At 39.4% G+C, this 19,208-nt stretch overlaps 2 pseudogenes; one reads left to right on the top strand and one right to left on the bottom strand.

The window, feature by feature from the left end:
* Nucleotides 1-15,729: 15,729 nt before the first annotated feature.
* Nucleotides 15,730-17,957, bottom strand: LOC112615975 (annotated as a pseudogene).
* A 387-nt stretch (nucleotides 17,958-18,344) lies between these two features.
* On the top strand, nucleotides 18,345-18,987 carry LOC112615218 (annotated as a pseudogene).
* Nucleotides 18,988-19,208: the final 221 nt, after the last annotated feature.

Raw genomic sequence — 19,208 nt, 5'->3', positions numbered from 1 at the left:
CGAAGTTCTCAATCCTTGTGGAGGAGCATGTTTGGAAATGTACAGGGGCATTTTCAGTTGTTGCAATGACTACTACTAGGGGAAGAGAAGCCAGAGATGATAAATGGACTGCCATGTCCCAGGCAGTTCTACACGATGAACCCTTTCCCTCATTGAATGCCAATAATGTCTCTCCCCTTGAGAAACACTTAATATCAGCCATATTAGACCAAATGGACCCTGGATCTGAAGGCACTGCCAGCCTTGCATAAATAATTTGTGCTTTAGTCTTCCTGTAACTGGGTAGCTGATCCCAATGAGTTAGTAATAGTAAAAGCTAACATTTATTAAGCACTTGCTCTGTCCTCATTGTATTGGTTTTCCATTGCTGTGTAACAAATTTCCACAAACTTAGTGACTTACAGCAACACTCATTTATTAGCTCACAGTTCTGTAGGTCAGAAGTTTGGGTGGACACGAGTGGGTTCTTTGCTTAGGATCTCACAAGGCTGAAATCAAGGTGTTGGACTCTTATCCGGAATCTTTGGGGGAAGAATCAGCTTCCAAGCTCATTTTTCTTGTTGGCAGAATTTGGTTGGTTGTGGTTGTAGGACCGAGGTCCTTTTTTCTTTGCTGGCTGTTGACTGGAGGGCTGTAGCTCTTAGCTCCTAGGGGCTTCTTTTTGGTCCTTACATGTGGGTTTCTACATCTCAGAGCCAGTGATGGCACATTGAAACCTTATGCTGTGAATCTCTGACCAGAGATTCTTTTGACCGGCTGGGGAGAACTCTGCTTTTAAATGGCTCTTGTGTTTAGGCAAGGCCTAGCCAAATAATCTCCCTGTATTAAAGTCAGCTGTGCTATGTAAAAACCTGATCATGAGAGTAAAATCCATTATAATCACAGTCTTAGGAATTATGCAGGGCAAATACATCAAGTGGTCAAGAAATCTTGAAGCCAGTCAACTATACCCATTTTATTGATAAACATCTCTAAAGAAGTTTCAGTAACTTTCCCTAGGTCCCACAACAAGCAAGCTAAGGCATGGTTTGAGCTCAGGTTGCTCTGGCTTCAGAGACTGCTTAATTGTTACATCGCCTGCCTCTCAATATAACTGAGGAAATGTGGATGGCTCAGCATATTTCGTCACTGTTTCTGGGAAAGAGTATAGAACATGTGACCTGGTGATTGTGGGTCCGTGGCTCATAACAATGAACTACTCAAGAAAAGGGTGGGGGACTTAGCCAGGGCTTGTTCTGCTATCATCAGCCATCTGTGAAAAACAGACTATTGGTTCTATGACTTCAGCAACCAACTTCACTCTACTGGTTATAAAAGAGGAGATGTGTGCAAGGGATGTATCCCAAGTGCTTCCTTTTTTATCTTTAGATTTCACTTATACACTCTGTGCTAGTGACTCCTGCCTCAGTGCCTGTCTGTGAGAGTCTTTCCCTTCATTGATATCCTCCCTGAGTGACAGCATTTCCTTTGCCTCCAGTTCATAGCAAAATGAAGACAGAAGGTGGGATGTTTCATGCTGTTGTTGATGTTATGACTGAGCCTCAATTAACGATATAGGTATGGTATGAAAATGTAGGGAGAACACAAGCAAAGAAGCATTTTTACAAAAAACGGGACAAAATATATAGGATAAATGTTATTTGGGGCTTTGAATGGAAGAGAAAGGGAACCTAGTAGAGAATCAAAGAATCTGGGAGATCACAGTCATGATTTGTGGGGCACTGGCAGAAAACTTTGTTGAAAAGTCCTGACTTCTTAACCAGTCATGTCGATGACACCAAGAATCTTGAGTGAGGTAAATGTAAGTGAAACAAGCAAAGATATTCAAGACTGTGAAGGCACAGAGACTTGAGTTCTTTCTCCCAGTCATAAAAGGTTAAATTTCTAAGGCTGGGGTAGATACTACTTCATGTTTGATCCATGTTAAAACCTCTTCAAAGAGTCATGGAATAAAATCCTTCATTGGTCTCAGGTGATATCTGGAAAGGCAGCAACTCCTGGATAGTTGTCATTGCATGAAAAAGGTGCCAGATGAGACTGGTAGCATTACCTGTGATAAGAGAAATCTTCAGTGAGCAGCACCTGCAAGAGCTAAGGAAACTTGTAGCCAGAGAGCACCTGAATGCTGACATGGATCCTGATCAATATCAGGATGAAGATATCAATTGGTCTGCTTTCCAGAAAGAAATATCATTAAGTTCTGTACTGCTGCATTATCAGGCTGGTTCTACAGCAATGTCTATACTTTCTGGGAATATTTGAGGGTTCAGCCCTGTGGCTGCTCTACAGAGAGTTGTCTAGTCCGTCAAAACTGGTCATGTTTTAGCATTTTCATTTTTTATTTCTTAGCTAATAGATTGTATTCTCAATACACACTGCATACATTTCTTTTATTCCTTCCTCAGAATCCTGTTCCTTCAAAGAAGGTTCAGAGTTGTTCACCTGCTCAAAGGATGTGTTATGAGATATGTTGTTTGGTAGAAGGCCAGGGAGTTCAACTGAATTGGAGGAAGATATGCTCTATTCTTGGCCATGGCATGATGAGCTCTTATTACTGAATAAGGACTGCTTCAAAGCCAATCATTGGGAAAAACTAGGTAAGAGGAGGAAGTCTTTGAGTTTTTGTTTTGTTTAAGAACCAGAACAGTAGGATATTGTTGGCTAGCATATGGCATCCAGGGTTTAGCAAAATGAAGGTGAGTATTCACCGGCTAGCACTCAAACTCAAACAGTGTGCTGTTGGGTAAGTGTGGCTGGGTAAAGCGTGTGGATAATGGTATCAGATTGGGGAAAATGGAGTGATAATGACTAAGAAGAGCTAACATTTGCGAAGGGCTGTATAGATTACAAGGCTTTTCTACATGGATCTCATTTGATTCTCATAAAACCCATGAGATCATTTTAGTATGTTACCTTTTTTTGTAGTAAAATATGTATAACTTAAAATTTACCATTTTAGCCATTTTTAAGTGTACAGTTCAGGGTCATTAAGTACACTCATATTGTTGTGTGCCAGTCTCCACCATCCATTTCCAGAAATTTTTTATTTTCCCAAAATGAAACTCCATACCCATTAAATGCTAACTGCCCATCCCCTCCTCCCAGCCCCTAACAACCACTGTTCTACTTTCTGTCTCTATGAATTTGACTACTCTAGGTACATCATATAAGTAGAATCATACAATATTTGTCCTTCTGTGGTTGGCTTATTTCATTTAGCATAATGTCTTTAAGGTTCATCTAAGTTGTAGTATGTGTCAGAATTTCTTTTTAAGACTGAATATTTTATTGTATATATATTATATATTAATACACCACATTTTGTTTATTCATCTGTTAATGGACACTTGGGTTGCTTTCACCTTTTGGCTATTGTGAATCATACTGCTATGAACATGGGTATACAAGTATCTCTTTGAGTCCCTGCTTTCAGTTCTTTTGTGCCCAGAAGTGGAATTGCTAGTCCCATGGTGTGATGATTAGTTTTAGGTGTCAACTCATCTGGACTAAGGAATAACTAGAGAACAGGTGAAGCATTATTTTTTTGGTGTTTCTGTGAGTGTGTTTCCAGAGAATATTGGCATGTGAGTGTGAGTGGACTAAGTGGGGAAGATTTGCCCTCAATGTGGGCAGGCACCATCTAATCAGCTGGGAGCCAGGATAGAACAGAAATAGCAGAAAGATCTTTCTCACTCTTGAAGGTGGGATACACTCTTCTCTTGCCCTTAGACATCAGCACTCCAGGCTCTTTATCCTTTGGACTCCAGCAGCCCCCTGGGTTCTCATGCCTTCAGACTTGAATGGGGCCATGCTACTGGCATTCCAAGGTCTCCAATTTGCAGAAAGCCTGTTGTGGGACTTATCAGCCTCCATAATCACATGAGCCAATTCCCTTAATAAATCTCCTCTTGTATCTTTCTCTCTCTAGATAGCCTATTAGTTCTGTCTCTGTGGAGAATCCTGAATAATATACATGGTAATTCTATGTTTGGTTTGTTGAGGAACTGTCATACTCTTTTTAACAGTGGTTGCACCATTTTACATTCCTACAGCAATGCACAAGAGTTCCCATTTCTCCATCTCCTTGCCAACATTTGTTATTTTCTGTTTTTTATAATAGCCATCCTAAGGGGTGTGAAATGATATTTCATTGTGGTTTTGATTTGTGTTTCTCTAATGGTTAGTGATGTTGAACATCTTTTCATATGTTTACTGGTCATTTGTATAACTTCTTTGAAGTTCAAGTTCTTTGCCCATTTTTAAATCAGGTTGGTTTTTTTTGTTGTTGTTGAGTCATAGCAGTTCTTTATATATTCTGGATATTAGTTGCTTATCACATATATGATTTGCAAATATTTTCTCCCATTCTGTGGGTTGCCTTTTCACTCCGCTGATAGTGTCCTTTGATATACAAAAGTTTTTAATTTTGATGGAGTCCAACTCATATATGTTTAAATTGTTGCCTGTACTTTTGGTATCAGATACAAGAAATCTTTGCTAAATCTTGTTATGAAACTTTTCCCCCTATGTTTTCTTCTAAGAGTTTTATAGTTTTAGCTCTTATATTTAGGTCTTTGATCTAATTTGAATTTGAGTTAATTTTTGCATGGTGCAAGGTAAGGGTCCAACTTCATATTTTTCTATGTGGACATGCAGTTTTCCCAGCACCATTTGTTGAAAAGACTTTCTTTTCCCCATTGGATGATCTTGGCACCCTTTCTGAGAATTATTTGACCATATATGTGAGGGTTTACTTCCAGAATCTTTATTATTCCATTAGTCTATATGTCTGTCTTTATGCCACATGGTTTTGATTACTGTAGCTTGTAGTTTTGAAATCAGGAAGTGAGAGACCACCAAGTTGTTTTTAAATTTTTTTTTTCAAAATTGTTTTGGTTCTTTGTGATTCCTTGAATTTCCATATGAATTTTAGGTTAATTTTTCTATTTCTGCAAAAACATAATTGAGATTTTATTTAATCATAGGGATTGCATTGAATTTGTAGATCACTTTGGGTAGTATTCACATCTTAACAATTTTAAGTCTTCCAACTCATTAATATGGGATGTCTTTCCATCTATTTGTGTTTTCTTTCGCTTCTTTCAGCAACGTTTTGTAGTTTTCTGTGTACAAGTCTTTCACCTCTTTGGTTTTTTTCTAAGAATATTATTCTTTTCGATGCTACTGTAAATGGAATTGTTTTCTTAATTTCCTCTTCAGATTGTTTAATGTCAATATAGATACATGACTCATTTTTGTGTGTTGATTTTGTATTCTGCAACTTTGCTGAATTTATTTACTAGTTCTAACAGTTTTTTGGGGGAAATATTTACAGTGTTCTACCTGTAAGATCATATCCTCTGCAAACAGAGAAAATATTACTTCTTCCTTTCCAATTTGGATGCCTTTTGTTTCTGTCTTTTGCCTAATTGTTCTGGCTAAAAGTTCCCATGCAGTGTTGAGTATTATTTATCTGAGAATATCTTAATTTGTCCCTCATTTCTGAAGGTCAGTTTTGCAAGATGTAGAATTATATGTTGACATTAAAAAAAAAAAAATTCCTTTAGGATCATTGCAGACAGGAGGCAGGACTTGATTGCAGCTCCGGACAGAGCAGCATGCGGAGGCTTGCATTGTGAATTTTAGCTCCAGATTGACTGTAGGAACAAACCAGCAATCCCAAGAGGACCCACAGACCCTCTGAAAGAAGCAGAGTACTCCTGCAGGACAGGGAAGACACCCCAAATACTATGAGTTTCCCAACTGCGGAAATGGGAAAGGTAGACCCTCCTCTCCTGAAGACACACCCTCACTGGAGAGGCTGAAGGTCTGTTTGCAGAAGTTTCCAGCTTTACCTGGAGCTGAGTCAAGTTAGAGAGCCGAGTGAAATACAGAGGTAGAGGAAGCAACAGAAAGGACCTGGGAGCTTGCTGGGACCCAAGCACCCCATTCCTGCCTGGCACCACAGGGATCCATCCGGAGGGTGGCCAGAGGAGCACGGGGCGAAACTCCACAGGGAGAAGGAATTCTGTAGCTGAACTTTGTAACAATTTGAATGTGGCCAGAAGCCTCCTGGCCGGAACTCAGCAGAGGGAGTGAATTGGGCATGCACATTTCATAGGCAGGGAGAAGAATTAAAGCCCTTTTCTCTCTCAGCTGGGAGGCGGATAACCTTGAGCAAGTTTTCAGTCCCGTCTCACTCTATGCCTGGAAACAGACTCGGGGCCGTTGATCAGGACACGGTGGGAATGAGACCTGCCCTTCAGTTTGTGTGGGAGGTGGGTGAGGCCTGTGACTGCCGGCTTTCCCCCACTTCCCTGACAACCTGCATGACTCAGCAGAGACAGCCATAATCCTCCTAGGTACACAACTCCAGTGACCTGGGAATCTCACCCCCATCCTCCACAGCAGCCTCAGCAAGACCCACCCAAGGAGAGTCTGAGTTCAGACATGCCCAGTCCCTCCCCCATCTGATGGTCCTTCCCTATCCACCCTGGTAGTGGAAGACAAAGGGCATATAATCTTGGGAGTTCTAGGGCCCCATACACCACCAGTCCCTCTCCACGCTACTAAAGCTGATGCTTTCTAGAAAGCAACACCTCCTGGCAGGAGACCAACCAGCACAAAAATAGAGCATTAAATTACCAAAGCTAAAGACCTTCAAGGAGTCCATTGCACCCTCCGCCACCTCCACTGGAACAGGTGCTGGTATCTACAGCTGAGATACCCGTAGTTCACATCACAGGACTCTGTGCAGAAACCCCCTGTACCAGCCTGGAGTCAGGTAGACTAGTTGGGTGGCTAGACCCAGAGGAAAGACAATAATCACTGCAGTTCAGCTCACAGGAAGCCACATGCATAGGAAAAGGGGGAGAGTACTACATCAAAGGAACACCCCGTAGGACAAAAGAATCTGAACAATAGCCTTCAGCCCTAGACCTTCCCTCTGACAGAGCCTACCCAAATGAGAAGGAACCAGAAAACCAACCCTGGTAATATGACAAAACAAGGCTCTTCTATACTCCCCAAAAAGCACACTACTTCACCAGCATTGCATCCAAACCAAGACAAAATACCTGATTTACCTGAAAAAGAATTCAGGAGGTTAGTTACTAAGCTAAACAGGGAGGGACCAGAGAAAGGCAAAGCCCAATACAAGGAAGTTCAAAAAATGATACAAGAAGTGAAGGGAGAAATATTCATGGAAATAGATAGCTTAAATCACAATAAAAAACTCAGGAATCTTTGGACACACTTTTAGAAATGTGAAATTCTCTGGAAAGTTTCAGCAATAGAATTGAACAAGTAGAAGAAAGAAATTCAGAGCTTGAAGATAAGGTCTATGAATTAACCGAATCCAGCAAAGACAAAGAAAAAAGAATAAGGAAATATGAACAAAACCTCCAAGAAATCTGGAATTATGTTAAACAACCAAACTTAAGAATAATCAGTGTACCTGAGGAAGAAGAGAATTCTAAAAGCCTGGAAAACATATCTGGGGGAATAATCGAGGAAAACTTTCCTGGCCTTGCGAGAGACCTAGATGTCCAAATGCAAGAAGCACAAAGAACACCTGGGAAATTCATTGCAAAAAGATGTTCGCCTAGGCACTTTGTCATCAGGTTATCCAAACTTAAGACCAAGGAAAGAATCTTAAGAGCTGTGAGACAGAAGCACCAGGTAACCTATAAAGGAAAGCCTATCAGATTAGCAGCAGTTTTCTCAGCAGAAACCCTACAAGCAAGAAGGGATTGGGGACCTATCTTCAGCCTCCTCAAACAAAACAATTATGAGCCAAGAATTTTGTATCCAGAGAAACTAAGTGTCATATATGAAGGAAAGATACAGTCATTTTCAGACAAACAAATGCTGAGAGAATTCACCATTATGAAACCATCACTACAAGAACTGCTAAAAGGATCTCTAAATCTTGAAACAAATCCTGGAAACACATAAAAACAGAACTTCTTTAAAGCATAAATCATAGAGGACCTATAAAACAAAAATGTAAGTTAAAAAGCAAAAACAACAAAAACCAAAGTACACAGGCAACAAAGAGCATGATGAAAGCAACAATACCTCACATTTCAATACTAACATTTGAATATAAATGGTCTAAATGCTCCACTTAAAAGATACAGAACTGCAGAATGAGTAAGAACTCACCAACCAGCTATATGCTGCCTTCAGGAGACTCACCTAACACATAAGGACTCACATAAACTTAAAGTAAAGGGGCAGAAAAAGGCATTTCATGTGAATGGACACCAAAAATGAGCAGGAGTAGCTATTCTTAGACAAAACAAACTTTAAAGCAACAACAGTTAGAGACAAAGAGGGACAGTATGTAATGGTAAAAGGCCTTTCCAACAGGAAAATATCATAATCCTAAACATATAGGCACCTAACACTGGAACTCCCAAATTAATAAAACAGTTACTAATAGACCTGAGAAATGAGATAGATAGCAACACAGCAATCGTGGGGGACTTCAATACTCCACTGACAGCCCTAGACAGGTCATCGAGACAGAACGTCAACAAAGAAAGAATGGATTTAAACTATATGTTAAAACAATTGGACTTAACAGATATATATAGAACATTTCATCCAACAACTGCATAATAAAACATTCTATTCGACAGCACATGGAACTTTCTCCAGGATAGACTATATGATAGGCCATAAAATGAGCTTCAATAAATTTAAGAAAATTGAAATTATATAAGCACTCTCTCAGACCACAATGGAATAAAACTGGAAATCAACTTCAAAGAGAACCTTCAAAACCATGCAAATACATGGAAATTAAATAACCTGGTCCTGAATGAGCATTGGGTCAAAAATGAAATCAAGATGGAAATTAAAAAAAATTCTTCAAACTGAATGACAATAATGTCACAACTATCAAAACCTCTGGGATTCAGCAAAGGCAGTGCTAAGAGGAAAGTTCAGAGCCCTAAACGCCTACATCAGAAAGTCTGAGAAAGCACAAACAGACAATCTAAGGTCATACCTCAAGGAACTAGAGAAACAAGAACAAACCAAACCCAAACCCAGCAGAAGAAAGGAAATAACCAAAATCAGAGCAGAACTAAGTGAAATTGAAACAAACAAAAATACAAAAGATAAATGAAATGAAAAAGCTGGTTCTTTGAAAGATAAATAAAATTGATAGACCATTAGCAAGATTAACCAAGTAAAGAAGAGAGAAAATCCAAATAAGCTCAGTAAGAAATGAAACGGGAAGTATTACAACTGATACCACAGAAATACAAAAGGTCATTCAAGGCTACTATGAATACCTTTATGCACATAAACTAGAAAACCTAGAAGAGATGGATAAATTCCTGGAAAATACAACCTTTCTAGTTTAAATCAGGAAGGATTAGATACCCTGAACAGACCCACAACAAGCAGTGAGATTGAAATGGTAATTGAGAAAATTACCAACAAAAAAAGTCCAGGACCAGACTGATTCACAGCAGACTTCTAGCAGACATTCAAAGAATTGGTATCAATCCTTTTGACACTATTTTACAAGACAGAGAAAGAAGGGGAACCCTCCCTAATTCATTCTATGAAGCCAGCATCATCCTAATACCAAAACCAGCAAAGGGCATAACCAAAAAAGACAATTACAGACTAATATTTTTGATGAACACGGATGCTAAAATCCTCAACAAAATACTAGCTAACCAGTTCTAATAACATATCAAAAAGATAATCCACCATGATCAAGTAAGTTTTGTACCAGGGATGCAGGGATGGTTTTACACACACAAGTCAATAAATGTGATACACCACATAAACAGAATTAAAAATAAAAATCACATGATAATCACAATACATGCAGAAAAAGCATTTGACAAAACCCAGCATTCCTATATGATTAAAATGCTCAGTAAAATTGGCATACAAGGGACATACCTTAATGTAATAAAATCCATCTATGACAGACCCACAGCCAACATAATACTGAATGGGGAAAAGTTGAAACCATTCCCTCTGAGAACTAGAACGAGACAAGGATGCCCACTGTCACCACTCCTCTTCAACATAGTACTGGAAGTTCTAGCCAAAGCAATAAGACAAGAGAAAGAAATAAAGGGCATCCAAATTGGTAAAGAGGAAGTCAAACTGTCACTGTTTGCTGATGATATGATCATGTTAGATATGAGTTCTAAATTTCTTTTCAAAGAATTAATATGTATGTTCAATTCTTTGCCTTCTACTTTTAAACTTAACTTCCTTGTAAAGCAACCTTTTTGGATTACCTACTCCACCCTGACTCATTCTGATCACCTGCTCCACCCTACATTCCAATCACCTGCTCCACCCTAACTCATTCCAATTACCTGCTACCTGCTCTGCCCTGACTCCCTCCAAAGCACTCACCCCGTCATTCTTTTTAGCCAATCGGAATTAGTTTAGCGTGTGTGGTCTAACCCTAGCCAATAGGGGAAAAACACAGCAGCAGGGGCCACATGCATCAGGGATAAGAACCCCTTCCCCTCCCTTGTCCAAGTGTGCACTCACCATTGTTCCATCTGTAGGGGCGCACCCTTCTATATAGAAGTAACTAGACTTGCTGAGAATTAAAAAGAAAATTTTATATTCGAGTGCTGTTTCTTTTGCGGCACCAAAACTTTATATATAACAATCATTTACCTTGAAAACCCTAAAGACTCCTCCAGAAAGCTCCTAGAACTGATAAAAGAATTCAGCAAAATTTCTGCATACAAAGTTAATGTACACAAATAAGTAGCTCTTCTATACACCAACAGCGACCAAGCAGAGAATCAAATCAAGAACTCAACCCCTTTTGCAATAGTCACACACACCAAAAAAAAACCCACTTAGGAATATACCTAACCAATGAGTCGAAAGACCTCTACAAGGAAAACTACAAACACTGCTGTAAGAAATCATATATGACACAAATAAATGGAAACACCTCCCGTGCTCATGGATGGGTAGAGTTAATATTGTGAAAATGACCATACTGCCGAAAGCCATCTACAAATTCAATGCACTGTCCATCAGAATACCACCATCATTCTTCGCAGAATTAGAAAAAACAATTCCCAAAATCATATGGAACCAAAAAAGAGCCCACATCGCCAAAGCAAGACTAAGGAAAAAGGACAAATGTGGAGGCATCACACTAGCTGATTTCAAACTATACTATAAGGCCATAGTCACCAAAACAGTGTGGTACTGGTATAAAAATAGGCATGTAGACCAATGGAGCAGAATAGAGAACCCAGAAATAAACCCAAATACTTAGAGCCAACTGATCTTCAACAAAGCAAACAAAAACATAAAGTGGGAAAAGGACACCTTTTTCAACAAATGGTGCTGGGGTAATTGGCTAGCCACATGTAGGAGAATGACACTGGATCTTCATCTCTCACCTTATACAAAAATCAACTCAAGGTGGATTAAGGACTTAAACCTAAGACCTGAAACTATGAAAAGTCTAGAAGATAGCATTGGAAAAACCCTTCTAGACATTGGCTTCGGCAAGGATTTCATGACCAAGAACCCAAAAGCAAATGCAATAAAAAGATAAATAGCTGGGACCTAATTAAACTAAAGAGCTTTTGCACAGAAAAGGCCTAGTCGGCAGAGTAAACAGACAACCCACGGAGTGGGAGAAAAGCTTCACAATCTATACATGTGACAAAGGGCTAATATCCAGAATCTACAACAAACTGAAACAAATCAATAAGAAAAAAACACACACAATCCCATAAAAAAGTGGACTAAGGAGATGAATAGAAAATTCTCAAAAGAAGATATACAAATGGCCAACAAACATATGAAAAAATGCTCAACATCACTAATGATCAGGGAAATGCAAATCAAAACCACAATGCAATACCTCCTTACTCCTGCAAGAATGGCCATAATGAAAAAACAGTAGATGTTGGTGTGGATGTGGTAAACAGAGAAAACTTCTGCACTGCTGGTGGAAAGTAAACTACTACAGGCACTATGGAAAATAGTGTAGAGATTCCTTAAAGAACTAAAAGTAGAACTACCCTTTGATCCAGCAATCCCACTACTGGGTATCTACCCAGAGGAAAAGAAGTCATTATTCAAAAAAGATAACTTGCATATGTATGTTTATAGCAGCACAATTCACAATTGCAAAATCATGGAACCAACCGAAATGCCCAGCAATCAACAAGTGGATAAAGAAACTGTGGTATATATATATATACAATGGAATACTATGCAGCCATAAAAAGGGATGAATTAGCAGCATTTGCAGTGACCTGGATGAGATTGTAGAGTATTATTCTAAGTGAAATAACTCAGGAATGGAAAACCAAACATCATGTGTTCTCACTGATAAGTGGGAGCGAAGCTATGAGGATGCAAAAGCATAAGAATGATACAATGGACTTTGGGGACTTGGGGGGAAGTGGGAGGTGGGTGAGGGATGAAAGACTATAAATATAGTGCAGTGTATACTGCTTCGGTGACAGGTCACCAAAATCTCACAAATCACCATTAAAGAACTTACTCATGTAACCAAATACCACTTGAACTCCAATAACTTATGGAAAAATAAAATAACAATTAAAAAATTTCCTTTAAATATGGTATCTAATTCCTTCTGGCCTTCAAGGTTTTTGCTGAGAAATCCATTGATAATCTTAGTGAAGATCCATTGGACATGATGAGTTACTTTTCTCTTGCTGCTTTCAAGATTCTTGAGGGGGCCTTAGACTTTGTATTGTATTCCTTTACCTCTGATCTCTTGCCCCCGGTTTCTGTGAGTCTGTAGTCCCCCTGCAGTGTTCCATGTCTTTGGCTTTTGTTAGAATATAATGTGTCTTGGTATGTACTGCTTTGGGTTTATCCTACCTGGAGGTCATCAAGATTTTTGGATTTGTGAATCAATGCCTTTCCTCAAATTTGGGAAGTTTTCAGCCATTATTTTTCAGATAGTTCCTCTGCTCCTTTCTTTATCCCTTCACCATCTGAGACTTCTGTAATGCATATATTGGTCAGCCTGATGGTATCCCATAGGTCTCTTAGTCTCTGTCCACTTTTCTTTATTATTATTATTATTATTTGGTCTTCAGATTAAATAATTTCAAAGGACTTATCTTCAAGTTCACTGATTCTTTCTTCTTCCTGTTTGAATCTACTGTTGAATCCCTCTAGGCGTTTTTCAATTCAGATACTGTATTTTCAGCTCCAGAATTTCTGTTTGGTTCCTTTTTATAGTTTCTCTTTGTTAATATTCTCTTTTGTTTATGTATTGTTTTTCCGATTTCCTTTAGTTCTTTGAGTTTTCATTTAGCTCTTTGAGCATATTTAAGACATTTTGTCTTTGTCTAGTACTTCTGATGCTTGTGTTTCTTCAGGGACAGTTTCTGACAGTTTATTTTCTTCCTTTGAATGGGCCATATTTTCCTGTTTCTTTGCATGGTTTGTTATTTTTTTGTTCTTTTTAAAAATTGGTCATTCAAAAAAACAGCCACCTCTGCTAGTCATTACAAGTAGGTTCTGTGCCAGGGAAGACCTTCACTCATTAGCAGGGCACGCTATCAGCTTGGGATCAGCCCCATGTGAGGTCTTAAGGTCTTCTTAGGCCTCTTCTGGCTATGCATTTTGCCTTGGCCTGGGTATCTGTTGTTGTTGTTGTTTTCCAGTTCCCTTGAATGCATGACTGCTTACAAATGTCTCAGTTTCCTAAAGAGTCTCACCCCTGCTTCTCTGAGGGTGGACTTAGATGTTCTATTGTGTTCCTCTACCTCTGACCTCTTGCTCCAGGTATCTGTGAGTTTGTAGGCCGCCTGCAGTGTTCATGAGTAGTGCTCACCATTTCCTGTGGCTTTTTCTGAACCTGAGTATCCAGCCATGCTGCTTTTCCCTGTCTGACCTCCAAATTAGGTAAAACAGAGACCAGTACCTCAGGCAGCCCCTTGACAGGTTAGAATGTTGCAAATAAAGTCCACTGTCCTCTCTCTGGGGTTCTAAGGAGGGAATTGGCAGCAGGGCTGCTGCTTCCCCAGGTGTGCCAGGAGGGAAGGATAGGGTACGGGCAAGTAAAAATGTTACAAAATTTCTTAGCATTTTGACTATGTCTTTTTCTTGATTAGGTGTTTGCTTGGTTGCTATAGAACTTTGAGTATTTTTCAGACTTCCTATAAAGTTATTGTGTAGCCAGTCTGTAATACTGTAATTTTTTTTTAACAGCTTATAACACAACTTTTATTAGAAAAGTTATACATAACATAGCATCAACTATTTCCAAGAACTTTTTTTTTTTTTTTTTTTTTTGAGAGGAGTCTTGCTCTGCTACCCAGGTGGAGTGCAGTGGCGCGATCTCGGTTCACTGCAAGCTCCGCCTCCCGGGTTCACGCCATTCTCCTGCCTCAGCCTCCCGAGTAGCTGGAACTACAGACACCGCCACCTCGCCCGCCCGGCTAATTTTTTGTATTTTTTAGTAGAGACGGGGTTTCACCGTGTTGGCCAGGATGGTCTTGATCTCCTGACCTCGTGATCCACCCGCCTCGGCCTCCTAAAGTGCTGGGATTACAGGCATGAGCCACCGTGCCCGGCAATCCAAGAACAATATTGAACCCGATAAGCAAAAAAACCAGACTAACAAAATGTGTAACAAGAAACCAATGACCTTTCTAAAATCAAACATTCAATTATCTACAATGTCTTTTTACAAATGGGGAAAACTCCATGGTTTACAGGCATAGAATATTGAAAATAAATCTGCAATAGCAATTTTTTACAATTAAACTCTCAAGAAACTGAATCATTAAAACAGTAATGAGTTCACAAATTTAAAACATTTTGCATAATTTTAAATTGTTAGGTATACACTGAAGTCTGAATTTCAAAAGTGATTGTTTCCCCATGAAAGTGTCAACACTTAAGCTACAACTTTCAGTGTTAATTTTGCCCTAAAAATTTAAGAAATATTCTGATAATCATAATAGTCACATGATTTCTGATGCTGTCTGGTCTGTTAATATAGACCTTTATTTGGATGTGTTTTTCTTCAGTTAAGTTATAGGAAACTGGATATAGGATTTCGTTGCAAAGCTATTAAAGTTCCAAACACAGGAGTGTGCAGCACTGGAAAAGGAGATCAGTACTAAAACTTATAATAAATATCAGAGAAGCCATTAGTTTTTACAGCATTGTCTGCTTAAAGGTTAAGTTGACCTGGTGTATAATTTCCCATCAGTCTGTCCTTGTAGTAGGCAGGGCAATTTCTATTTTCATGATCTGAATACTCAGATATATCCAAACATCTTTTTAAAACTTTGATTTATAACTCCTAGAAAGTTATGTTTTTTGATAGTCACTGTACTCTAATCAGGCCTATATTTCTGCTCATTTTGGAGCCTCATTAAAATGACAGATTTTGAGATAGCCGAGTTCATCAGAAAGACTTAAATGGAATGATTGACAAAATAGAACACTTTAAACCAAGTCAGTCCTATCTTTTTGTAGCTGAAGGGTATCAGTCACAACACAATTTCACATATACCTTTGCTCATTAGGGAATTATACTTAAAATGAATCTCAAGAGGGTGACCTTTGTTATTTCAGGTGCCACCCCTAAGGTTAACAAGAAGATTGCCAGTGTTACAACTGATGGAAAGCCTTTTCTTTTCTTTTTTTCTCGTCAAAGACTCATACCATAGTTTTAAATTAAACTGTCAGGCATTTGCCCAGACAGGTTTTCCTTTTCAATGCAGTAATGAAGAACTAAGATTAAAATCATGACTTTCAACTGCCACTCAACATCATTACATGCACCAATATTGCACACATCTGTTCTGTACTGTTAAAATAATCTTCTGAGTCCTTGGGGTGCTGTTTTCTCCATCAGAACACAAACACAACCCATCTAATCAGTTTCCCTCAAAGATGAAACTGACAAATTTAATATACTGGAAAAAAATGAAGAAAGAAAAAGGCAAAGACTTTGTACAGACAAAAATCTAAGTTTTTTTAAAGGGTTCTGTGTCTCCTACACATGGGGGCAATTTGTAAGCACTAGTGAAATAAACACTAGCTATAATGCTTCTAGCTCCTTATAAAATGTGGAACTTTGGCCCAGGTGTTGCGATGATGTTACTGTACAGTTCTTGTGTCAGCTCAATAGCTTGCTGCTTTTTAAGAACTAAGAAGCTGTAGAACTTTGCGGCAGCTTGTTTTCTGTTTGTGTTTTGACATAACTCAAGCAAACTGATAGATTCAGCTCCAGTTTTAGCAAGAGCTCACTGAAGACCATGAAGCATCTGCTGAGTCCTTTTCTTCCATCTTCTTTCTTCCTGATCTTGATCACCCCCTGAAACATCTTCATCCTTTTCGTCTTCATCATCATTTTTCCCCCCTTTTCTTTCTTTTTGGCAGAAGTTCTGACTCTTATATTAGCTGACAGATATTTGGAGGTTCTTCTGGGGGAAGCTCTACAGGCAGTATTTCCATCTGCTCAACCTGCTGAGGAGGCATCACAGGCTCTGGGTTAATTTGTCCAGCTTTTCGCTTAACTCCCTGAGGTGGTGGTGGAGGCATAGCTGACTCATCCAGGTTTGTTCTGCTGGCCTCATCACTGACTCCTGGAGGCGGCTTGGCTCTTCCAAAATGGGCTTATCAGTAACATCATGCTGCTGGTATAGCTGTTGCTGGTCCTCTCTAGGAACCTCTGGATTTTCACGTTATTTGAGGAACTCATCCAAATTATCTGCCCTACTTTCCCCCTTTTTCTAAGGTCTTCTGGTACAAGTGGTGTAAGACAGCATGTAAAGAGCTTCAGTAGTCTGTTATTCCACAAAGGCTGAGCAGGTAAAGAAAACAGTTTTTCTACTCCTCCTGTCTCTTTCCACATCACCTATTTCTTGGTGGGTGGTGCTAGATCCCAAGTAGTAACAATATCAGAATAATCATTAAGTTGGGCTCTTAATTGTCCTGCTATCCAAGTTTTTGACACTGTCAACAATTGGCTTCCTCTTCCTCTTGGCTTTTGTTTCTTTAACAGTTATATCAATAGGTTCCAATGCAAATGCTTCTTCCTCATTTGGAACAAGTGTTGTTTGATCAGACATAGCTGGCTGGTTCAACAGGATTCACTGAATCAGGACTATCAGGCCCACCCATTGATGTATTATCATCCTCATCCATATGTCATCATGTGCAGGCTGCTCTGGCAACATCACCTCTGCCTCAGAGAGGGCAGGGGGATCGTCAAAGATACTACCATCATTATTAGTAATAAGTTTGTCATCTAATATTCCACCATCATTTCCTTCTCTAAAATTATTATCTTTATATTGGTCTTCATATTCTAAATGGTTAATTTTCTCATTCAGATTGCTGGTGCTCTCTCTGTTCAGACTCTAATAGGAGGTTAGAAGCAGTAGTGCCTACTAACATGTCATCATCCTCAAAAGCACTGCCTTCTCTCATTATCTCATGATCATCCATTCCAAAATCACCAAAATCATTTTCTTGTAAAATACTGATATTCCCAACTTCTTCTCTCATGGTTATTTCTTCCACTCTACTCTGACCCAAGCTGAACTCCTGGGCCACATCAATGTCATCTAAGTCAGGCAGTGGCTGACCAAAGTCATGAAATTCTTCAGGTAAAGTAATGGTGTTATAAACTGCTTCCTGATTTTCCTCAGGCAGGTCAACACCTGGTCAAAAAACCATCTTTATCTTAATGAATGCTTCATTACAGTCTGCAAGAAGGTATTTGACTTTCCTGTGATATATTCAGACTACTCCCAGTAAGAGATGTCCGTAATGCTATCTTCACCTTTGGTGAGATGATACTCTCCATGCTACTCTCTAAATTACACTGTAACACAGGGGCTTTGGTTAGCTTCTTATCCCAATGGGCCACTAGCCAAATTTTGGCCAGAGGCCCTCTTACTGAGGACAAAATGTGCATAGAACATTGTTCTGGTTGGCTATGAAAATAGAAGGAAACCTTGCTCTCCACTGGGAGTTGGGCGGGCTGGGTCCAGTCTGTATTTTTTTTTAATGTTTTGTCAATTGAGAAAAAGTAAGTTCCAATCATTTTAGGAGATGTATTTGCCAAAGTTAAGAACATGCCCAGGAGATAGGTCTATACCTTTCTCCAAAGATAATTTTGAGGGCTCCAAATTTAAAGGGGAAAGGGTGGGATATTGAGAAGCAAACAATTTTCATGTAAGAGGGGGTAGCGAAAAATAGTCATTCATGCCTTTGCCTGGTTCAGTGAATCTGCATTTTTTAAATATAAGATAATATAGAATGGCTGCTTTGCAGATGCTGCCGCTGCCAGGAGCCCCATACTATCAGCCATGGTCAACATCTTCTTCAACATCACCATAGATGGTGAGCCCTTGGGCCACATCTCCTTCAAGCTGTTTGCAGACAAGTTTCCAAAGACAGCAGAAAGCTTTCATGCTCTGCGCACTGGAGAGAAAGGATTTGGTTATAAGGGTTCCTGCATTCACAGAATTATTCCAGGGTTTATGTGTCAGGGTGGTGACTTCACATGCCATAATGGTACTGGTGGCAAGTCCGTCTACAGGGAGAAATGTGATGACAAGAACTTCATCCTAAAGCATACAGGTCCTGGCATCTTGTCCATGGCAAATGCTGGACACAAACAGTTCCCAGTTTTTCATCTGCACTGCCAAGACTGAGTGGTTGGATGACAAACATGTGGTCTTTGGCAAGGTAAAAGAAGGCATGAATATTGTGGAGGCTATGGAATGCTTTGGGTCTGGGAATGGCAAGACCAGCAAGAAGATCACCATTGCTGACTGTGGACAACTTATTAAAGTTAGACTTGTGTTTTATCTTAACCACCAGACCATTCTTTCTGTAGCTCAGGAGAGCACCCCTCCTCCCCATTTGCTGGCAATAGCCTATAATCTTTGTGCTCTCATTGCAGTTCCCTTTGGGTTCCATGTTTTCCTTGTTCCCTTCCATGCCTAGCTAGATTGCAGAGTTAAGTTTATGATATAAAATAAAACTAAATAACAAACAACAAAAAAAGATGACATAAACAAAAGGGGCAGAGGAAAAATCTGGGGAATCTGCATTTTACATAAGATAACAGACAAAATGGGGGCAGGGGAACACTCAGATATGCATTTATGTCTGGTGGACCAGGGCGGCTGCACCTGTAAAGATAAGCTATCAATTTGCATTGCCAT

The sequence above is a fragment of the Theropithecus gelada genome, chromosome X (genome assembly GCF_003255815.1).
Source record: "Theropithecus gelada isolate Dixy chromosome X, Tgel_1.0, whole genome shotgun sequence".
Lineage (NCBI taxonomy): Eukaryota > Metazoa > Chordata > Mammalia > Primates > Cercopithecidae > Theropithecus > Theropithecus gelada.
The sequence above is the reverse complement of the archived record's forward strand: the minus strand, read 5'-3'. Positions and strand labels throughout refer to the sequence as shown.